Here is a 15402-nt window from a genome sequence, read left to right on the forward strand (position 1 = left end):
CTATCGGGTGGCTTCTGGGAAAAAAAAAGCATCAGTATTCCAGCAAGATCATCGTCATCTAGGCCACTGTCACTTAGGTTTACCAAGCAGGCTGTGACACTTTCTGGGGTCTGGGCCTACATGGACGAGCACAGATCCTAACCCTAAGCTGTGTGGGTGGCTGCACCATGTTAAACGGGAAATCATATTGTGCCTCCTTTTGATCTATATTGGCCTAAGCCTAGTCGCTCTGCGAAGAAATCCACGTTGCAAAGTTCCGATTTTAGATTGACTTCGCCGCCATTTTAGAATCATCCGCCATTTTGATTTCTGTTTGAACGATCTCTGTTCTAAAATGGTGGACTGTGTTTCCAACTTGCAACCAAGCCTTCCCGACCTTTGAGTTCTGTCCGAGGGCTGACTGTTTAGACTAGGTAATGAGACCCTGTACTGAGTATGACTTGTTGTCCTAGGATTGTCTGCGCTAACAAGCCTCAGCCACGAATACACATTGATGACAATGTTATGTAAACGTCAAGCGTGGACACTGGCAGCACTACATTGTGAAGAGATATAGACTAAGGCTTACTGCTGAATCCAAGAACATGCTTCGCCATTGTAACTTGATGGAAATGCAAACCCATGTAATCCTTCTGCATATTATTGTATGAGCTGTATGTGAACTCAGCAAGAACTCTAGACTGCAGATTATTAACATGTAGAGGGTCTGGACAATATTGTTTGAAATGTATAAAAACCCGAATGTTTAGATGTCCAGCACTCTCCCTCCTTACTCTGACGGGCTGGTACTCATTGTGGGGTGTTAAGAGCCAGATAGCTATCTGTATCAGATCTGTGTTTCTTTGTAACTGTGCAGTATTAAAGATCTGTGAATCTTTATAGCCCGTGTTTGGTGTATTTCCTTTTGTGGTACTCAGCCTCGATATTTTCTTGCTTTTACAACCAGAGGGGCTGGATGGGACATAGGGCTCTGCCCGTAAGGGCTGTGGTCACTTTTGGGAGCGTCAGAGACGCGTGGAGGATGCAGGGTGCAGACCTCTGCCCATTTCCCTCCAGTATTAGTCCCTGCTTGTCAGTGGTGGAGCTGGCAACTTCAAAATTGAGGAAGTTGAAGGCAGAACGCTGCCCACTCACCCCCAGGGCAAAGATTGGGAAATGCTTGCTACAGCAAGAGTCTTTCAACTCTTTCACTTTTGAGAGCAGAGTGTTTACATTTAAAAATCATGAACAAGCAGCAATAAGAAAGCATACAGTAGCAGAGGATAGAAGACTGCCCTGCGCATATCAATACACCCCCAATGACAAAGTCAAAGATTTAACTGACCTGCTTAGCTATTCGTGGCTCACACCTCACAATGATTATCATCTCTCCGTGAAACAAACCATCCTCTGAATTGGGGTGAAAGATAGATCTAATGTGCCAAAGGAAGGCAACATGGAAATTCAGTTTCCTGCTCTCAGAGGAAGCAGGGTCGACAGCCCAATGGGTTAATGCACCTACTCCAGCCTCCTATGTGTCGCCTGCAGGCAACACATTCAGTTGCTGGTGAGATGCTAATACAGGTTTGCTTGCTATGCAGTGGCCGGTTGTCACCTCACAGCACCTCGAGAAAGTGTCCTGTTTGAGTCCCAGTGCAATTATCTTATCAACCATGACCCGTGGATTACACTTTTTCCACTCATTTTTTCCAGTCAGTTTGGGCCAGAGAGACAAGCTTTTATATGGGTGTTACCAAGGCCAGAGTGCAGAAAACAAAGGAACAACTGTTAGTGAGACTGCAGGTATTGAAGGGGCATTAGCTGTTGGCTGATCGCGCAGGGCAATGCATACCCATTTTCAATAAAAAACATTTTTTAAAACAGCCCCAGGAGATACCGGACATTGGATTAGAACTCAGGTATTCAGCAATCCAAGCCCAAGCACTTACCATTTGAGCCATTGGTGGCTGCGTTTCTGAGAGTAGCTTTTGGGTGTGTATATCTTTCTTCTGCGTGCCCATGTGAGCATACCCACTTGCATTGTGAAACATGTTCACTAAAGCCAACGAGGATAGAATATCTGCCCCCCCGCTCCACCAAATACCAGCGAACTGCATTGGCCTAGAGGTTAAGTGCTTGTGTTACAGCGCTGGGGGCCTGGGTTTGAGTCCTGCTCTCGGCACATAAACAAAATAGTTGGGTAATCTCCTTGTACAGTTGAAGGTACCCACACCCCTTCTAAAAGGTTCAGTGCTTATGAAAAGAGTTTCCTGGTAAAAGGAGGGTGGAAGAAAGCATAGAGGCGGGACTGTGGAGGCGAGGAAGTGCAGGGTAAAGGAGGAGGCGAGGCAGGCTAAAAGGGGAGGCAGGGCTGGTCGAATGGGTGCCTGTGGAGAGGAGGAGGGATTGGGTGAGTGGGGGTAGGTCTAGAGGGGAATGGATGTCATGGCCACCGGCCCCAGAACACAAAAACCACACCATCTAGTGATGAGGGCAATGGATCACTTGACTCACTTATGTCCCTTTGGGACTCATAAACACAGGGGCCCTGGATGGACTCAGTCCTGGCGGCTTTGGCGCCAGGCTCATATAGAGATGTGAGCAGAAACACTTGATTTCAGTGCAGGAGTGCTTTTACTTTACAAGAACTTTCCAGGAGCTGAAAGCCTTTATTCCAGAGAACATCCTCATGTGCTGAATCATCGGGTGTGGCAGGATATGGCAGGCAGGCTGAACCTGGTGGCCGTGGATTCAGAAGCTCAGCTATATAAGCTGCTCCATCCTTAAGGCCGGTGCTTCGCGTTACTGTGCACTTGCGTGGATGTGACGCTCACCGCCGCTTGGACCAGTTTACTTACCTATGAAACCATGCGTTCTCCTGCATACTCACTTCCAGGAAACTGGTGTTTCATCTGCAGACTCATCTCCTGACATCCAGTGATCTTGATCCCGACGCCTGCCGCATCGCACTCCGCATCCACGAACTCGGACCCTGTGAAGAAGAAGAAAGACAAGGTTAGAACACCTGCCCTAGGGCCGCGTCGCATTTGAACCCCGCGCGCCCCATAGTTAACAACTTACCAGCTACTCTACCACTGCAGCTTTGTTCCTCATTCCCTCTGGCTGCCACCTTGAGCTCTGCAGCTTCTGTCGGGCCGGCAACATCACCTGCAAGGGAAGAAAGCAAAAGAGCAAACATCAAAACTGGAACGGACAGCAATAGAAGACAACAAACTTTACAATACAACAAAAACAGACGAGGAAAGACAAAGGCAAACAGGAACACTTACCTGAAGTATAGTGTCTAAGTCACAACAGGACTGGACTACCACGTGCAAGGGACCAGTGAAGGAACTCGGTCCAGATCATACAAGCTCCCCTGCCAGAAGCAGCAGGACGGAGTGCTCGCCAAAACTAATCAACAGGTGAGCTTTCCAGGGACAGCGCATCCCACGGGTACTACGGTTTGGGAGAAGGGGTCTGGAAGGGATCAGGCGCACAAGCTGGCATACTCACTCCCCCTATTCTCCACGCAGGAGCAGTCCCGAGCAGCATCACCTATTACCACCAGTGAGCACATAAGCGCAGAGAGCGAAGTCGGTCACGAGCGACCTCACCCCCGGGAGGGCTGTGACTGTGCCCCAACGCCTCCGCAGAGACCAGGTGAGCGTAACAATGGAGTAGGTTTCCTGGTAAAGGGAGGGTGGAAGAAAGCAGAGAGGCGGAACTGTGGAGGCGAGGAAGTGCAGCGTAAAGGTGGAGGCGGGGCGGGCTAAAGGGGGAGGTAGGGGCGGACAAATGGGTCTCTGTGTATAGGAGATGGGGCTGGGTGAGTGGGGGTAAGTGTAGAGGGGCATGTGGATGTAGGATAAAGTGGGCCCTGGGGAATTAGAGAATAAGTCAGACCTGGGGAGCGTGTCATGGGGGAAGAGTGCCTGGAATTGTGGAGGGTCGGGTGTGTAAGGGAGGGTCCTAACGTGGGGAAAGGGGGCATTGAGTAGGGAAAAAAGGGTGCCCAGTGGAGGGTGGAATGGACCCCACAGTGGGCTGCCATTTTGGGCATACTGGATAGGATTCCTGCATGTGAGGTACAGAGGCACAACGAAACCTACATTTCGGGGGGAGGGGGGCCTAACTGTTGATGAGAGGGGCCACTTCAAAAAACTAGGTGAGGCTAACTTGAAGGCTCCACCCCCTCGGTTCTTCCCCCAAGGGTCGTCTGGTGCGGGAAATATCAAATGGTACATTTTACAGCGCAATATGCCAGTAAGAATCAAAATCTTATTGGATTTCAAGAGAACATGCACATTTAGTTTTACAAATTTGTAAGTGCCATGGACAGCACTTAAAATATTCTTGAGAAAAAAAGCAGATTGTACACCATAACGCTTGTACATATAAGGCCATGCCACAGTAATACATGGCTATACTGGCTGCACCAAAATGCCAGTGTAGCCTTGTTATAACAGATGCCATGCCTACTTTATTATAGATGCCCATAAAAAAAGTTACAGAATATACAAGGTTATGCTACAGTTATAAGAGACTAGACTGACTGCACCAAAATGCTATTCTAGCCGCATAACACATATGCCGAAGAAAAAGAAAGTACGGATATACGCCCACTACCCTCGGTTGTGCAAGTGCAGATAATGTGGTTATTTGTTGGCTCACATCCGTGGGGAAGGGGCTGATGTGAACATTTGATTTTGCTGAGGCAGAGGGGCGATGGAAGTCTTGAAAGTAGCAGCTTTAAAGTTTCACTGCGTTTGTGCAAGTACATTTTTCTGATTCTGCACAAACGCAGTAAAACTTCAATGTCGCCAGTTTCAGGAAAGGCTCCCCCTCCTCACCTCTCTGCCAATAGCAGGGGTGCATCTAGGTTAACATTTCAGGGGTGGAGGGGGGCTAACCCTTCAAATGTTGGGGTAGGCCCTAACTGCAGATAATGTGGGGGAGTGGCAAACTTACTTGTGTCGGGGCATCTAACTTCTTTACACATTCCAAGGAGACTATTTTGGCGAAGCTTCGGTGTTAAAAGCAGCAAACCCTGCCCTTTACCTCTGAAAGCTCCCACTTAAGGACTGCTGTGAGAATGAGTGGTGTCCTGTCCCCTCTCTACCCTTCCAATCACTTCCCTGGCATGCAAGTACTAACCCCACATCATGATTTCAATTGCCTATAAATGTATGCATATGACCACAGGTGCTGACAGTGAAATGCTTTATGTTAGTAATTGCTGAGCCTTTGCTAACAGTGAAGTCCAGGCGCCTTTAATGTCGGTGTCCTGTTCTGTCCTCTGTAGGTCAGCCGGGTCGAGTCAAAATAGCCCAACATTTCAGGAAGGGGAGCTGGGGGGAGCTAGAACCTTGTTGCGCCACTGGTGAGGTATGGCCAAGGCCGTGCTCCTGGCATAGTTCCAATGGATCGTGGGTGTCGGCCCTCCGCAGGGGGCACTGCAATGAATGCTGTCAGTGTGCAAAAGGCTGTGCTGGCCATGTCCTGTTGGCGCTGCACATAGATTCACAATGCCGGGGGCATTGGTGAAGGCTATTTTGTGCAAATCCTGTTCTGTCAAACGTGAGAGTCTGTGTTCTGGCATTGAGACGTGCCAAGGTGTCGAGCTTTGTGCGCTGCTATAAATGTACAAATAAAATAAATAAATGAGATAGGCATCCCTTGAAATGGCAGGCACGTCTGGTGCGACGGGGGTGCTTCTCGTCTGCAGGTAGGACCTGTAGCGCTGGCCGTTTCTGCATAAGTGACATATTTTTTGGCCAGTAGGTGCGAGGAGATTGCTGCACTTGTGTGTTTTATCGCCGCTGCGCAATGTGTGCTGAGTCTTCTTGGTTGGCTTGTGTGCAGTTCGGGGAATAGTAGCTGGCGCAATTTGGCCGATGTTGTTTATGGTGCTGCTTTAGAAAATAGTGCTGTTGTGTGCGCAGTATTAAAGCAAAACAAAATAGGGGATGGCTGGACTGTTTGGAATGAATCTTAACCTGTAGAATTGCTGTAACCCTCCAGACCATCGTTTTAAAGCCTACCAGGCCAATACAGAAGGGGAAAGACCATATCCAAATCAGGCTGACTTGGTCCCACCCCAAAAGGGGCAGTCCAGCCTGAACTGCTAGGTCACATCCCTTCTGCATGAACCCACAAGCATCCCCAGACATGTTTCAGGCTTGTTGAGCCTCATCAGTGAGGAGTAGCTTGGGTCTCTAAGCCCGGCAGGCATGGGCCCCACGTCTGGGCATACCCGTCCCACTTGTGGTGACAAAGCAAAAACAGAGAGGTGATGGCTGGAAGGTTTAGAATGAATCTTAACCTCTGGCCTTGCTCTGGGCAACCCCCAGACTGTCGTTCTTCTACTGCCAAGCCATTGCAGAAGGGGAAAGACCATATGCAAATCAGGCTTGGTCCCACCCAAAAGGGGTCGGTCCAGCCCAAACTGCTAGGCCACATCCCCTCTGCACGAGACCACAAGCATCCCCAGGCATTATTGGGCCTCATCAGTGAGGTATAGCTTGGATATCTAACCCAGAGATTAAGATGAATTATAAGCCTTCCAGTCATTACCCCTTTTGTTTTGCTTGTCTGCACAATATTGACCAGGACCTGTCGTATTGTCCACTGAAGAGGCATAGCTCTCAACCATTTGTGACTCAAAGGCGGGTGAAATCACCGATTGTGTTTTTGGCGGGTGAGTGTAACGCTCACCTGATTCCCACGGAGGCGCGGCTTCGGGTGCTGATGCTTCCTTAAGGTGGGGCGCCGGACTCCAAAGATGAACAGGATGGGCCCCTCAACTCTAGCTTCTCAGGCTCGCAGGAATATCCTCCTGTGCATGAAAAGGGAGTGTTACCCACTGACGGAATGGTGCTCAAGCCTCCCACTCCCTTTCAACCCTCCACGATACCACTTCCACGATTCCCCTGTGAAGCCTCACCTTAGGATCTGGAAGGAAGAGCTCTCCATCCTGCTTCTGATGCAGGGGCGCGTGGAAACCCAGTTACTTCACTGGATTGAGGATTGGTGTTCAGGTAAGCTTGACTGTTCAGGTAAGACGCAGTATAAGTTCTGTCCAAAAGTTCAAGCCTTAATAATGTTCGTAGTCTTATTGCAGCAAGCGTTAATTCTTATGTCTTTTTCCCCATAGGGGCCGGGGTTCGGTATGCCGGAGATATGGCGCCGACCCGAAGTGAAACGTGCAGCTTCAGTAAATGACAGGTAAGTTCGGGATGAGCGCTCAGGTAATGTCTTTGCATTCGCTCATTCAATGTCTTAGCCTTTTTTCCCCTTAGGGGCCGGGGTCCGGAAGCGGCAGGACCCGAAATTAAGTGGAAATTGAGCTTTCCTTATTCCTTTTCTCCCTCTCACCTTTGTTCTTGTCTTTTTTCCCCTAGGCGCCGGGACGTGGCGAAATCCGGATGATCGCCGCTGAAGATGGAGGCGCCTGGAAAAGGTGAGTAAAATGCAGCGCTGCAGCGATCGTAGTGAAATGCTTTTAAAATGATGTCTTCCTTTTCAGGATCGTCGGTGAAATGATTCCGGGATGCAGATTTAGCAGGTAAGGTCTTTCCTTCCCCAATTCTCCTCCTTTCTCCCTTTGCAGGTGATCCAGGGTGCTGGCAGGCGTGGCAGAAGTCAGGATGCAGGAGCAGACACGGTGAGCGTCCAGCTGCTAGGTGCAGAACAACGCGAAGCACGTGTGGCTGTTCGGGTGGGGTTTAAATAGCTTTGGAAGAAGTTCCAGGTATGTATCCTTCCACCGATCAGGTATGTATCCTTCCCCAACCACACCCGGGTGGAAAGTAGTCCCACAGGTAAAGTAGTCCCATCCAGGCCTCAAGAGGGCCTGGATGAAGCAGCAAGGTCTGCATCAGGTAAGTGTGCACCCAAGCACTTACACATAAATCCTCCTTTATGAGCTTGGCGCCTAAGGCGCCAGGACGGGGGTCCACTATGAGCCTGGCGCCTACGGCGCCAGGACTGAGTCCAAGGGGCCCCGACTTGGGCCCGCTGAGACTTCCCTGGAGTGAATGATGTCTGCCTCTGGGGTTGCTGGGCCCGGCCTGGCTCCTTAGAGGTAGGCATCATGACAGTGAGACGCCCATTGAAATGAATGGGCGTGCAGGAGGCTTGGCGGGTGAGTCAGCCCTTTACAAGGCGGGGGACACCCGCCAAATGCGTGTGAGTTGAGAGCTATGGAAGAGGGCAATATATGAAATGATATTAGGTCACATGACCTTCTTTTGATTAATGAGATTGGAGGAAAACGGAGCCTTTTTCTTACACTCCCACCCACCCTCGCCCATCCCCCGTTTATATGGATGTATATAAGAACTTCCATACTCCTGGCTATTTCCATCGCTTGTTCCAGTGATGGATTTTTGGTTTGCCACAGTCTTTGTTGTATGTGTGAGTCAGCTACATTCAACGCGAGTTGATCCCTTAGGTATTCTTCGCCAATGCCAGTGAAGTTGCATGTGGACATAAGTCCCCTCAGAGATGCCATATAAGCTTCTATTGATTCACCTTTCAGTTGTCGCCTCGAAAAGAATCTGTACCTTTCCAGCACCACATTGGTTTTGTTGCCAAAATGTTTGGCTAACTTTCCCAGCGCATACTCAAACTTGCGATTGTTGTCACCGGAGCCACCCTCTGCGCCGTCCAAATCCTTAAAGCCTCCGCCCCAATGCAGTTTAGTAAGGTGGCCTCTTTGAGATCGTCATTATATTTGCTGCCGCCAACAGCCCTCAGGTATACCTGGAAGCTGTCGATCCACTGCTCCCAAGGACATGTAGGATTTCCAGGGAGTGGGATGAATTGTACAGGCGCTATATCATGTTGCATTGTGAGAGCAGTTAAGTTTAAATGTCTTTGTGTCGCTTATTCACTTATCTTTTTTCTTTTTTTTAATGTCTTTATTAGTATTTGATATATGGTGCGGCTGCAGTTCTATTATTTACTTTTCCCTTTCTTTAAATCCTCCGTAAGGAGTCCTACTAATGTCACAGTTTACTGTAGATGCAAATGTAATCTCCTGCTTACATCCTTTTTATAATATGCCATCCATTGTTCTTAGTTTACTTGTGTGTATTCCACACTTGTCACAGCTTTCTTATAGATGTAAATGAAATCCCTTGCTTAAGTCCTTTTTTATAATGTGCCATTCGTTGTCACAAGTTTTCTTATGTGGCTTACTGTTTATTTACTCTCTCCCAAAGGATTATTGTATAGTTTGTATGCATTTTCGTTTGGTCCGTAAGCTTATTTGTCTCTATCCGCTCTGTAACATGGTTGCCACGGTTACATGTCCATAAACAACATTGTTTTTGAGATGGCCGCCACATTATGGCACGCTTTTAGGTCCTTTCCTCCAATGGACGTTGCTGTTGCAGGAGTTTCTTCGGATTCATAAAATGCTGTGCGCTCGCGCCTTAATGGATCCCATAATACTGGCTTCATTTTTTTTATTTTTTTTGCGGCTCACCCTGTGCTTTCTTCCCGAGGATCCGTAGAATGTCAGGTGCCCCTTGCTGCTCCGACGGCAGTCCCTTTTCGTTTTGTTGTTGTCATTGGACGCCCACTTGTTTTCATCGGGCTGCACAGCTTCTCATGTTCAGCTGCGGCGCTGGACAAATCTCTGGGGGTTCGGCGTGTAGATGTACCTCGTCGCCAAATGTCATTAAATCGCTATCGAAGCATGTGTATACAAGAGGAGGTTTATTCTATGAGCCCCCGGAGCCTCACGCCGCCGGGCAAACAACACACTTCAGAATGGTTAGAGAATGGCTACATTCTCGAACCATGTTACATATGAATTCCATGAAGCTTGCATTACGTACTATGTGAAACTACTATAACAGAGTGTTGGGGCTCGCCTGCCATGGCCATCGGGCAGGCGCCCCCGGGGTGCTGCTTCCTCACAGCACCAAACAGGCCCAGCGCCTGTGGGAGTTTGGGGCCTGTCATGTCCATCCGGCAGGCCCCGTGGCACCAGGGGACAGCAGCGCCATCGGGGTGGGGGCACAGCCTGCCAGGGTCCTGACCATGCGGACCTCGGCCACCGTCCTGGCACGAGGGTCCCATGGCAACAGGGCCTGCAGGCCTGTACCTCCCACAGGTAGGCCTGCGGCCTACATCATTAATGAGACACGGACTCAGACCAACCTTCCACGGAGTCTGCAGCCGTTCTGTTTCACGTGCCTGCAGGAGCTCCTTTTATTCACAAGGGCCATGACACAGTCATGGCCCATCTTAAAGGGGCAATACACGTGGGAGGGACACATCCCCTTAAAGGGGCAATGCACGTAGGAGGGTCACCCACAACACAGAGTGTCTTTGTTGAAAGTTCTGCTGGTTCGTCCTGATAGGATGCCTCACGTGTCTGCTCTTCTTCCACCAAGACACACAAGGCTCAAGCCTGTGGCAGCTTGAGGGGATGGGTGTGGGCAGAGTAACAGGGGTTCTTTCACTGCTGTAAGAAGAGGAGGAAGAGGCGCCTGTGCGGGAGCAGGGGGGTGGGGCAGCTTCCAGGATCCTGCGTTGTCAGCGGCAGGGAACCACCAGGGGGTGGGAGCAGAGACCAGTGGGGGGAGAGGGAGAGAGAGAACCAGAGAGAACGCGAGAGACAGATGAGAGAGAACCAGAGAGAAAGCGAGAGACAGATGTGGGAGAACCAGAGTGAAAGCAAAAGAGACAGGTGAGAAAGCGAGAGGGAGAGAGAGAGATCGGAGAGAACCAGAGAGAACGCGAGAGACAGGTGAGGGAGAACCAGAGAGAAAGTGAAAGAGACAGATGAGAGAGAACACGAGAGGGAGAGAGAGATAGAGATCGGAGAGCAAGCGAGAGAGAGACGAGCGGGAACCAGAGAGCAAAGTATGTGAGAGAACCAGAGAGAAAGCGAGAGAGACAAATGAGAGAGAACCAGAGAGAAAGCGAGAAAGTGAAAGAGACAGATGAGAGAGAACAGAGAGAAAGCGCAAGGGAGATGTTGCCATATAGGTCTGGCCCAGGCCGCCCCTAGCATCACACGCACCTATCTGAATAAGGCACTGACACGTCTGCTCAGTTTGGTGTCGCGGCAGCGAATCTCGTCTGCCGGTCATTCTTTATTATAACCCGCATGCGCGAGCTGGAACAAGGCTCGCGCATGCATACAACCAGTGGTACGCTACGTAACATCCCTCCTTTTCTTTAAACAAACAGAACAGCAATATATGAACAATGCAACAACTCAACCTGAGTTAACTTGTGTTACCACTGCAGCTGTCTAGGCACAAGTGTCCATAATGTAGTCCTGGAATCGAGCTGGATGCCGCCATGCTTCTCGGCTCGGGTATCTCCGGCTGTCGGCATGGGCTGTGCTTGGCGATTCTCTTGATGGCGAGTCTCCACTCTCTTCTTGTGCCTGAGTTGTCGGGGTAGCCTCCAGGCTCTCCGGCTCGAGTGTCTCTTGAGCTCCTTCTGGCGGGTTCACTTCGATCTTTTTGAAGTAGGACACATTCCGGGTCACAGTTCCTCTCTCGTTAGCAGCGGTTACCATTGAACCTTTCACATGTGTCACCCACAAGGGCTGATGTTCATACGTGAGGGACAGTTTCCCTTCAGGATGTTGGTTTCTTATCAGCACAATGTCCCCTACGATTATGTTGTCTTGTAGATTTCTCCGACTGCTTTCTCTCTCGTTCTTGGCCTGCCGCTCCTGTCGGACGTGATCATTGTCAATTACCCCAGGTTCTCTCCCCTCTACCTCGGGTATCAGGCCTCTGGGACAGCGCTTGAACAAAGCTTCCGCTGGTGCTACCCCCGTGGATTGGTGTGGGTTCGCCCTATACTCTCTCAGGAACTCGAACAAGTTCTGGCGTAACTCCCCTCCACCATTTAGTGAAATACAGAAAATTTTGTACAATGTCCGAATGAACCTTTCTGCTTCCCCATTTGCTCTTGGCCAGAGGGGTGTCACTCTTCAATGTTTAATGCCGCGGTCCTCCAGTTATTTGGCAAATTGCTGCCCATGGAATGGTGGGCCATTGTCCGAGCAGTGTTCGTATGGGAACATGTGTGGCGAAGATTTTCTCCAGCGCCAATATAGTGTGGTCACATGCCGTCGACTCCACTAGCTCATTCTCTGGGTATCTGGACCACTGATCCACCACTGCTAGAAAGTACATCCCCCTTCCAGTGGACCCAAAGTCTGCGTGCACGGTTCCCCATGGTTGCTCTCTTCTCTCCATAGATTTTATTGTGAGCCCCCTCTCAACTGGGTTGGCGGCTTGGCATGGAATGCATATGGGCACAAATTTGTCTACACGCTTCTCTAGGTCCGTAAACCATACCCTGGCCCTCAACCTTGCTTTGGTTTTCGCCGCACATTGATGTCCCTTATGGGCTAGCTCCAGCACCTTCGCCACCAGGGCGCGAGGGGTGACAATTTGCCGTCCCCTCAACATTAGTCCTTCCTCAGACATAGAGAGTTTGTTTCGGGCCTTCCACAGTACCTGCAAGTCTTGTTGTGCCCCCGACTCTCGTCTGGTGCCATTAGCTAGCACGTCTTTCCACTCCCAGCTGTCCATGGCAGTCCAAATGATCCGAAATACCTCATCAGTGTCTGAAGCTGCTACTATCTCTTTAAGTGTGAGTGCCACGGGCATGGCTGCTTCTACAACGTTGTGAACCATTTCGATGCAGTCAATCACCTCAGGGTTTTCTTGCGTGCAGCCAGCCCCTGGGTGGCGAGACAAGTAGTCCGCAGGGTTGTTGGTGCCTGGCTGGTATTGCAGTTTCACCTCACATTCAATCAGAGACAACATCCACCGCTCGATTCGCGGGGGTGGTTTCGAGGGCCCACCTGCCATGATGGGTATCAGTGGTTTGTGGTCTGTGATAACTACCACCGGTTTCCCTAGGATGTATAGCCTAAAGTGTTTACATCCCCCACAGGATGGCCAGTGCCTCCCTTTCAATTTGCAAATACCTCCTTTCTGTATCCGACAAGGCTTTGCTGGCATACGCGATGGGGTGCTTTTGCCCTTGGGCATCCGCTTGTAGGAGCACTGCGCCTAGTCCTACCGGGCTGGCGTCTACCACAATATTGGACTCCCTCTCTGGATTAAAGTATGCCATCATTTCCTTGCCCGTTAGCCCCCTCTTAATGTCAGTGAAAGCTTTCTGTTCTTTGGAGGTCCATGCCCAGACCACATCGTTCTTGGTCAGTGCCCTCAATGGCTCGGATAGAGATGCCAGGTCCCGAATGAATCGGCCACAGTAGTTCACCATGCCTAAGAAGCTTCTGACCTCCGAGGGTGTCTCTGGGGCAGCCGCCTCTTGTATGTCATGCACTTTCTCCAGGTCCGGGGATATACCCCCTGCGTGGAATACGAACCCAAAGAACTCAATGCGGTCCTTGAGGAACTCGCACTTTTCTTTGTGTAGCGTGAGACCCACGCTTTTAATCCTGTCCAAAGTCTTTTCCAGTCTTATCATATGGTCAGCTTCCGATGAGGCAAAAGCCAAGATGTCATCGCTCAGGTTGATGACCCCTTTCAGTCCTGCTAGGGCACCGCGAATGACATTTTGAAAAATGTCTCCCGCTGACGATACGCCAAAACTCAACCTTTTAAATTGGCACAATCCTTCGTGGGTGGTGAACGTCGTAATGTAACGGGACTCTGGGTGGAGTTCCAATTGATGATAGCCAGAACAGAGGTCCAATTTAGAGAATACTCTGGCCCCTTGCAGCTCGCCTATTATATCGTCCAATGGCGGCGTGATGTGTCCTGTTTAATCGCCGCAGTGGGCAGTCGCATGTCGAGTCAGATTCGTACGGCACCGGGCTGTTTTTGTTTAGGCGCCACCACAATTGGGGACACCCAGGGGGCAGGGCCTTCCACCCTTTCGATGATGTCCATATCGATCAATGTCTGTAATTCCTTCTCGAACTGCGCCCTGAGGTGAAACGGTATTCTCCTGTGCTTCAGAGCCATCAGCCTCACTGACTCGTCGATGTGGAGCCTAATCGGGTCCCCTTTCAGCTTACCCACTCCACAGAAGATGTTTGCATATCGTACTAGGAGGCGATCAATGTCTGTTTGGTATACTGATATGGTGAAGTGTACAATGTCTAGCACCTCTGAGGCAGCACAGCTCAGTAAAGAATGAGGGCTCACAGCTTTGACAAAGAATCTGGCCTTTATCGTATTCTGTCCGTGTGTAACGGGTGCCACAAAAACTCCTTGTATGGGTAAAGGTGTGTCTCCCCCAAATGTGTATATCCTTGCTTTTGTTACCTCCAGCCCTGGGGGGCCTGGGAGTGCCTCATAATGCTCTGCCGCCAGAACAGAGACTGACGCCCCTGTGCCAATCAATAAAGGCATTGAGGTGTCTCCTATGTTGACCAGGCACGTAGATTGCCTCCGTTTCTTTGCACCCGTCGCTAGGTAAGAAATGAAGAATACTTCCTCCTCATCCTCCTCGGCTATGTCCAGCTCCTGTACGCCCTGTTCAATCGCCGCTACATTCTTAAATATTCTGGGGCCACTGCTGCCGACTCTCGCAGGTCCCCTTGAAGTGGCCACCTGTGTCGCAGCTCTACACACTCTTGCATAATGTCCGGGCGTGCTACACCTGCCACATACTCTTGTCTTTGCTGGGCACTCGCCCATGTGAGGTAGATCATACCCACAGTATTGGCATGAGTGTGGGCTATTGGAGTTTGGAGGACCATCAGGTTTTTTCTGGCCCTACTGTGTCTTCGCGGAAGTTGACCAGCCAATGGCGAATGCTTCTTCGCTCTTCCCCGGGCGGACGTCTGTGTTCATCCGAGCACCCCTGCTCTCCGCTAACTCATATGCACGTCCAATGTCCAGAATTTGCGCTAGCATGAGGCCCGGCTCCCGGAGGATCTGTCTTCTCAGCTTTCCCGAGCTGCACCCCTGAATCAGCGGATTGCGTACCATGCCTTCCTCATTTTCCCACCTACATGTGCTGGCCAACTGTCTTAACCTACCGCAGAACTGGTCCAGTGATTCGCCACTCATCTGCTTCTCTGCGCACATGACAAACCTGTCATAATCCATGTTTGCTAGAGGTAGGAAGCGATTTTGTAGGGCCAATTTCATGGCCGCACAGGTGGTCGCCTGCGAGTTAAAGAGTCAAAAATTCTGTGCACCTCTGCGCCAGCCGAATAAAGCATTGTTGCCAATTTTGCATCATCCTCTGTCTCCCCCGTGGCTCTAAAGAACATTTCCAGCTTCTTCACCCATGACAACCATTTGGGTCCAAGCTTCGAAGGGGGGCCCGAAAGGTCAAACTCCGGCATGGGCGACAAAGTACCTTGTTGTCTGTGTGGCATGTGCGCTGGAGCCACAGTGGCACCATCCTGTTCTCCCATGCTTACAGACTGCATGAGCACCTCACTCT

This window comes from Ambystoma mexicanum, chromosome 14 (genome assembly GCF_040938575.1).
Source record: "Ambystoma mexicanum isolate Mex_15411 chromosome 14, UKY_AmexF1_1, whole genome shotgun sequence".
Classification (NCBI taxonomy): domain Eukaryota; kingdom Metazoa; phylum Chordata; class Amphibia; order Caudata; family Ambystomatidae; genus Ambystoma; species Ambystoma mexicanum.